At 42.7% G+C, this 7963-nt stretch overlaps 1 protein-coding gene and 1 pseudogene across 4 annotated transcripts in view; both read left to right on the forward strand.

Moving 5' to 3' along the window:
* The window catches only part of LOC105502744, a 16656-nt pseudogene extending 13173 nt beyond the window's left edge, over positions 1 to 3483 (forward strand).
* Positions 1 to 7963, forward strand: part of ADK (adenosine kinase) — a 620365-nt gene that overhangs the window by 561603 nt on the left and 50799 nt on the right. The gene's annotated exons all lie outside the window — the stretch shown is intronic.

Genomic DNA, 7963 nt, shown 5'->3' on the forward strand with positions numbered 1-7963 from the left:
AAAATAAGCCAGCTGTAGTGGCAGGTGCCTACAATCTAGGCTACTTGGGAGGCTGAGGCAGGAGAATCACTTGAACCCGGGTGGCAGAGGTTGCAGTGAGCTGAGATCTCGCCACTGCACTCCAGCCTGGGTGATAGAGTGAGACTTAGTCTCAAAAAAAAAAAAAAGCCTAATTATAAGATGGAACCCGGTATGCTAGTATATATTTTTAACAGTCAGTTCATAGCAAACCAAGCCCTAGTTTGTTGTGTTTTCTAATTCCCATGGTGTAAATACTCCCACCATGACTTACCGTTCAAACTACCAAGATGAAGGCATTGAATGGTGAGTTGGGAAGAGAAATGTACGATCAATTCAAAAGCTGGTGTGAACTCAATTTCTGAACTGCTTCTACCAATCGCTATTATTGAGGGACTAAATTTTCTTGGTTTTAGTTTAATTCTTTAGATTATTCAATCTTTCCCAGAGCTGTGTCTTTGCCCAGAGACTTTATTGAACCTCAGATGTCTGACTAAGCTATACCTCAACTTTAGATCCTTTAACAGAAGGAAGAACATGAGGACCTGGGTGCGGTGGCTCACGCCTGTAATCCTAGCACTTTGGGAGGCTGAGATTGGCAGATCACTTGAGGTCAGGAGTTCAAGACCAGCCTGGACCACATGATGAAACCCTATCTCTACTAAAAATACAAAAATTAGTTGGGCATGGTGGTGGGCACCTGTAATCCCAGCTACATGGGAGGGTAAGGCAGGAGAATTGCTTGAACCCAGGAGGCAGAGGTTGTAGTGAGCCAAGATTATGCCACTGCTCTCCAGCCTGAGTGACAGATCTAGACTCTGTCTCCAAAAAAAAAAAGGAATAACATGAGTATTATCCTTCAAGTATTTCTGCAACTTTTTTTTCCCCCTGGTGCTGCAGCTTCTATTCATAAAGAATGGTGAGGAATACAACCAAGCTTTAAAATTGGTGTACTTGAGAGGTTTCATTGTTGTTGTTTTTACAGGTAATTAACCATATGTTACACATTTTAATCTGCTTTTAAGTGCAAGAGAGATTGGCAAATGACTCAATAAAGAAAAGACTTCTGCTTAAATTGGATAAAATCATTGTTTACTGGTGTTTATTGCTGTATTCCAAGTAGACAAGTAATCTGTGAATCCAGTTTAGTTTATTGGACAATAAATAGTACTGAGAACTTTTATCAGTTTTTGATTGTCAGGGTGCCCATTGAAATTGACTTCATACTTTAGGGAACTTTAATTTTATTGTATAGTATACACTGTTAAAAAAAAAAAAACTTTGTCTTTCAGTATAAACCTATGACATTGCCTTGTGGCATTATTATCCCTGAAATGCTTTCTTGCTCTAAGATTTCTTCTATGCCATAGAGAAAAAAGGAACTTTTGGTTCCCTCCTATCTAATGCAGTTTTGGGTTTTTTTGTTTTGTTTTGTTTTGTTTTTTGTAAACTCTAAATATTTTCCATTGCCACCATCAACAATTCAAATAACAGTCTTACTGAGGGAAAGTCCATGATTAGAAATAGCTGCTTCTTCAAAAATAAAGAACTTTGTATGTACATATCCACTTTGAAAATCTTGACCATTGTGCTCAGAAGAAGATACATGATTTTAACAAGGGTCACATTTAGAATACCAATAATGTCCTACTCCTGCAATAATTGGGACCAAGCCACTAAAAAGAAAGCAACTAATGTTTGGCCTTTCAGTATTTTCTATAACTATGATGCCTTGGTCCAAATTATCTAATAAATGCTTCTTCCTATTCTCCCAGCGCTAAGAGTCCATGGTCTCTTTATAAAGAAGAATCATATACATATAGACGTTACCTGAATTTATATGGCATCCTCATGAGGTGAATCCCACATATATCACTAGGATTCATTTGATTGCCCTAGTTTGATCCAATTCAAGTATTAATTCAGGCCAGGTGCAATGGCACATGCCTATAATCCCCGCACTTTGGGAGGCTGAGGTGGGCAGATCACCTGAGTTCAGGAGTTTGAGGCCAGCCTGGCCAACATGGGGAAACCCCCATCTCTACTAAAAATACAAAAATTAGCCAGATGTGATGGCAGGCACCTGTAGTTCTAGCAACTTGGGAGGCCGAGGCAGGAGGATTACTGGAACCCAGGAGGCAGAGGTTGCAGTGAGTAAGCCAAGATTGCACCACCGCACTCCAGTCTGGGTGACAAGAGCGAGACCCTGTCTCAATAGAAAAAAAAAGGGGGGGGGCCAATATGAGCCTAGGGCCTGCCATTCAGACTTCCACTTATTGTGGAGACCAAGGGCTGGCGGCAGGTTAGTCACAGGTGAAGGAAATGCGGTGAGCGAACCCAGCACTCTGCGAGGGCCCCGACCCCTCCTGACTGGGACCCAGGAGCTCAACGGGCAGGGACCGGCACCCCCTTCACCCTGGGCCGCCTTCCCTTCATCAACTCTGGGAACCTTACTCTGGGGGTTGCAATTGGGGGTCAAGAAGAAAACCTTCACCCCAAATATCATCAATCAGAAGAACCCAAGGAAGAAGTAGCTGTCAAGAAGGAGAAACGTGAAAGGGACAGAGATGGACAGAGAGAGGTTCATGGACAGGGATGAGGCCACCCAGAAGTGATCCAGTCCCACTCCATCTTTGAGCAAGGCCCAGCTGAAATAATGAAGAAAAAAGGGAACTGGGATAAGACAGTGGATGTGTCAGACATGGGACCTTCTCGTATCATCATCAAAAAAGAGAAGAAAGAGATGGACAAGGACACGAAACATCTCACCATGCTGGAGAAGGACGATTTCATCGATGACCCCAGGCTGAGGAATGACACTCGAAACATGCCTGTGCAGCTGTCATTGGCTCACTCGGGGTGGGTTTTTAAGGACGAAAATGATGAACCAGATGTTAAACCTTGGCTGGCTGGCCCCAAGGAAGAGGTAGGTATACCTACTGTGAAATTGAAAGAGGAGCCACAAGATGAGGAGGAGGAGGCCAAGATGAAGGCTCCTCCCAGAGCAGCCAGGAAGACTCCCAGGCCTCCCGAAGGACATACCCGTGGCAGAGCTGCTCAGGGAGCTGAGCCTCACCAAGGAGGAGGAGCTGCTGTTCCTCCAGCTGCCCGACAACTCTCCCTGGCCACCCACCACCCAGTCCATCAAGGCAGAGGTGCAGGGCAAGGATGGACCGGTGGTACTCATCAAGCAGGAGAAAAAGAAGGAAGGCAGGCTGGCAGAGATTGCTTCTATCCTAGCTGACCTGAGAGAGGGTCAGGTTGGCAAGCTGCCCATCCACAGATCCAAAAGAGTGCAACTGCTCCTGGGCAAGGTTACTCTGGACGTGACCATGGGAACCGCCTGCTCTTTCCTGCAGGAGAGGGTGTCTGTGGGCCTTGGAGGTAGGACCAGGGAGACATGTGAAGCACAAACTTGTGTGTTCCCCTGATTTTGAATCCTTCTTAGATCACAAACACTGGTAAAATGATCAGATGGAGGAGGATGGCGGGCGGCTGCTGTCTGCTCCAGACATTTTGTTCTCGAATCTCTGCAACCCAGGAGAGGCCAGTTGAGCCCACCCACTCCAGCGTTTGGCAGCCATTGTCCCAGTTTCCCCCAGGGCCCATGGGGCTTCATCCCACAGCAACTGTGAATGGCACAGTGACCTTCCCACAGTGTGGAGATGGCACATCCTTGCTGCTGGGGACTTGTCCATGCTATTTATTTTTGTATTTGTGTCTTAATCTCTTCAACTGACTGCATCCTCCCAAGGGAGGGGGGAGGATCTGTGGGAAGGTGCAGGCTTTTGGTGGCTGTTGGGGCATCAGGCAGGAAGTGTGAGGACTGCAGCTTTTGTTGGTGCTCCCTTCTTCCTCTCAGAGGCAGCGTAGGAGAGAGAGCAAGGACTGAGTCTGAGACTTAAGCATGGGGTCCCAGCTCATCAGTTTCTGGTTCTGTGTCCTCGGACAAACTACCTAACCTTTCTGAGCCTCCTGTTCCTCATCTAACAAAAATGGGGATGATACCTACTTCGCAGGGTTGACGTGAGGATTACATGGGATATTATAGATGAAAACTCCTTGCACAAGGCCAGAACCAGTAGCCACTCAATAAATGTTAATTTCCTTTTAAGTAAATAAATAAATATCAAGTGTTAATTCAAAGTCTCCACGAGAGCATTCTATGTTTTGGGGTTTTCATTTTGTTTTGTTTTAGAGACAGGGTCTCATTATTTCACCTAGACTGGAGTGCGGTGGCACAATCACAGCTCACTGTATCCTCGAATTCCTGGACTCAAAGGATCCTCCTGCCTCAGCCTCCTGAGTAGCTGGAACTATGAGCATGTGCTACCATACCTAGTTAATTTTTTTTAATCTGTAGACTGCCTCTGTGGACAGTTTTTTAAATTTTTTGTCAAAACAGGATCATGCTTTGTTGCCCAGGCTGGTCTTGAGTTCCTGGCCTCAAGTGTTCCCCCCACCTTGGCTGAGACGACAGGTGTGAGCCACTGCACCTGGTCAGCCTTCTATCTTTAAACAGGATCTGAATCTAGATTCATCAACTCATAAATATGTCCTCATTTTAAAATGATGGAATAATAGAAAGTGAAAGCAACAATCAAATCATATTTTCATTTATTTCCAGAATGTGTTCAGCACAGTTAGGTCTGGAAAGGTTTTTGGGAAAGGTTGTGCAAGGTTGAATTTATTCATTCCTTCTAAATTTCAAGTAATTGTATGATTTACTTTTATACAAGCATCTGAAATGTTAAATTATGAAATCCCAGTGGCAAGATCATTGACAACTAGAAACTTGAGTTTATTTGCTTACGTGGTTTACTAAACTAAGCTAGAGAAATATAGTACAGTTATTTACTACTTAATATCAGCCAGAAAATGTATAGTGAGTTCATACTATACTAGATTCTGAGAGAGAATCAAATGTAAAACATACACCAGTCTCAAGGAACTTAAAATCTAGTAGGAATAATCATTATATTCAGCAATAAATGTTAATTGAGCACCTACTCTCTACCAGATACAGTACTAAGAGCTGGGAATAAGATTAAGTCATAATTCCTACCCATAAGGACCTCAAAGTTTAGTTGGGAAGACATTTGTAAAGAAGTAATTATAACTATGATAGATACTTTCCTGGAAGTATGTGAAGGTTATAAGTGATGGCATAAAAGAGAATAATCAGTTCTGCTTGGAGGCCAAGGACTATAGCCAAGAAGACATGCCTTATTTGGAACTAAGAGTGAAAAACAATTTGAAATGTAGACTTGATATATACACAAGAATAAAATACCATGGCACATTTGGGAAATCATGAGTATGACCAAAGAGTAACTGTTTGACTAAAGTTACTCTTTTGGTCAGGGAAAGGTAAAGTTTGAACAATAGGCTGGATTCATATCCTAGAGTTAAGAGTTTATTCAATATAGAACCATTGAAGAGTTTTTAACAGGGGAATGATATCAGATTTGTATTCATGAAAAATTACTCCATTTATTCATCATATATTTATTGAGCCCCTATAATATACCAGGCATAGTTCTGGATGCTAGCGATCATCAGAAAAAAATATTGCCTTTTCTATAACTCCTCTTACCTAGGCAGCCAAGTTTTGTGCCCTGAGCCCTAGCTCCTTTCCTGTGCTCAACTGAGTGAATCAGGGTTAGGAACCTCACCAAAGGTAGACAGTCCATAGATGGTCAGTGAACTATGAGCTAATATAGCAGAGGAAACCAGTTTTTTGTTAGTCTGTTTTTGAGATAGGATGTCCCTCTGTCACCCAGGCTGGAGTGCAGTGGTGCTATCGTGGCTCACTACAGCCCCAACCTCCCGGGTTCAAGCAATCCACCTACCTTAGTTAGCCTTCCAAGTAACTGGGACTATAGGCATGCACCACCATGCCCAGCTGACTTTTTATTTTTTTTGTAGAGACAGCCTGTTGTGTAGGCTGGTCTCAAACTCCTGGGCTCAAGTGATTCTCCTATTTCAGCCTCCCAAGGCTCTGGGATTACAGGCATGAACCACCATGCCTGACTGGAAACCAGTTCTTCAGATAAGAGAGTGCAGCAGATAACATTTAAAGAAGTAGAGACCAGGTTGAAATGAACAGCTTTATAGTAAGATTAAAGTGATATGCTTCATTTAGTGAACTTACTAAAGATAACAGAAACCTCATTAATTCATATTTTTATATATATATATATAGAGAGAGAGAGAGAGAGCATCTGAAATGCTAAATTATTAAATCCCAATGGCAGGATCATTGACAACTAGAAACTTGAGTTTATTTGCTTATGTGGTTTACTAAACTAAGCTAGAGAGAGAGAGAGAGTCAGGTGCAGTGGCCCACACCTATAATCCCAGTACTTCGGGAAGCCAAGGTGGGAGGATCACTTGAGTCTAGGAGTTTGAAACCAGCCTAGGCAACATAGGGAGGCCCTATCTCTATTAAAAAAAAAAAAATTAACTGGGCATGGTGGCGCATGCCTGTGGTCCCAGCTACATAGGAGGTTGAGGCAGGAAGATCATTTGAACCCAGAACTCAAGGCTGCTGTGAGCTGTGATGGCACCACTGCACCCGAGCCTGGGTGACAGAGAGAGATCCTGTCTCTAAAAAATTTCTTAAATGCACTCACATACACTAAACCAAGGGGAAATAAGGTTTTAGAGCAGTAATTCCATCTATCATTGTTTTCTTGGTCATTTTTCCATGGAAAACTATTTTTGTATTCAAAGTCAACACTCATTCTCTTATATATTTACATTCAAAAGTGAAGACCTTAACTGGAATTAACTTGAAACATTTATAGAGAATTAGATGCAACCATGAACAAACTAAGAGATTTTACCACAAATAATGATGTAGAGGCAGGTAGTCGGCAAGGTCAGAATCATGCCTTCAGAAGCAGCAATTTTAAGTGAGACCTGAATCTCCTATTCTCAAAGGTCTCGCATTAGCATTCTCTAGAGGGATAGAACTAATAGTATATATACATATACATACGTATACATATGTATATACACATACACATACATATATACACACACACATACATACATATATATATATATATGAGTTTATTAACTAGTGTTAACTCATACAATCACAAGGTCCCACAATAGACCATCTACAAGCTAGGAGCAAGGAAGCCAGTCCGAGTCTCAAAGCTGAAGAACCTGGAGTCCGATGTTCGAGGGCAGGAAGCATCCAGCACAGGAGAAAGATATAGGCTGGGAGGCTAAGCCAGTCTGGACTTCTCAGGTTTTTCTGCCTTCTTTATATTCTCTGACAGCTGATTAGATGATGCCCACCCAGATTAAGGGTGGGTCTGCCTTCCCCAGTCCACTGACTCAAATGTTAATCTCCTTTGGCAACACCCTCACAGACACACCCAGGGTCAATATTTTGCATCCTTCAAGCCAATCAAGTTGATACTCAGTATTAACCATCACAAGTTTCATTTCAAGATTAATAATATCCTTGTCCATTTAATCATTAAAAAGAATGCTTATTATCTGTCAATTTTTACTCTAAGTGCTTTATATGTATTAACTGATTTACTCCTCACAAAAATCCTATAAGTACCTATAAATGCTATTATTGTTCCTTTTTTCTTTCCTTCTGAGATAACGTCTGGCTCTGTCACCCAGGCCGGAGTGCAGCAGCATGATCTCGGCTCACTGCAATTTCCTGCTCCTGGACTCTAACCATCCTCCCACCTCAGCCTCCCGAGTAGCTGGGACTACAGGAATACACTACCACATCCAGCTAGTTTTTTTGTATTTTTTGTAGAGATGGGGTTTTGCCATGCTACCCAGGCTGGTCTCGAACTTGTTAACTCAAACGATCCCGGCTCACTGCAATTTCCTGCTCCTGGACTCTAACCATCCTCCCACCTCAGCCTCCCGAGTAGCTGGGACTACAGGAATACACTACCACATCCAG

The sequence above is a fragment of the Colobus angolensis genome, unplaced genomic scaffold, assembly GCF_000951035.1.
Source record: "Colobus angolensis palliatus isolate OR3802 unplaced genomic scaffold, Cang.pa_1.0 Scaffold12, whole genome shotgun sequence".
NCBI lineage: Eukaryota > Metazoa > Chordata > Mammalia > Primates > Cercopithecidae > Colobus > Colobus angolensis.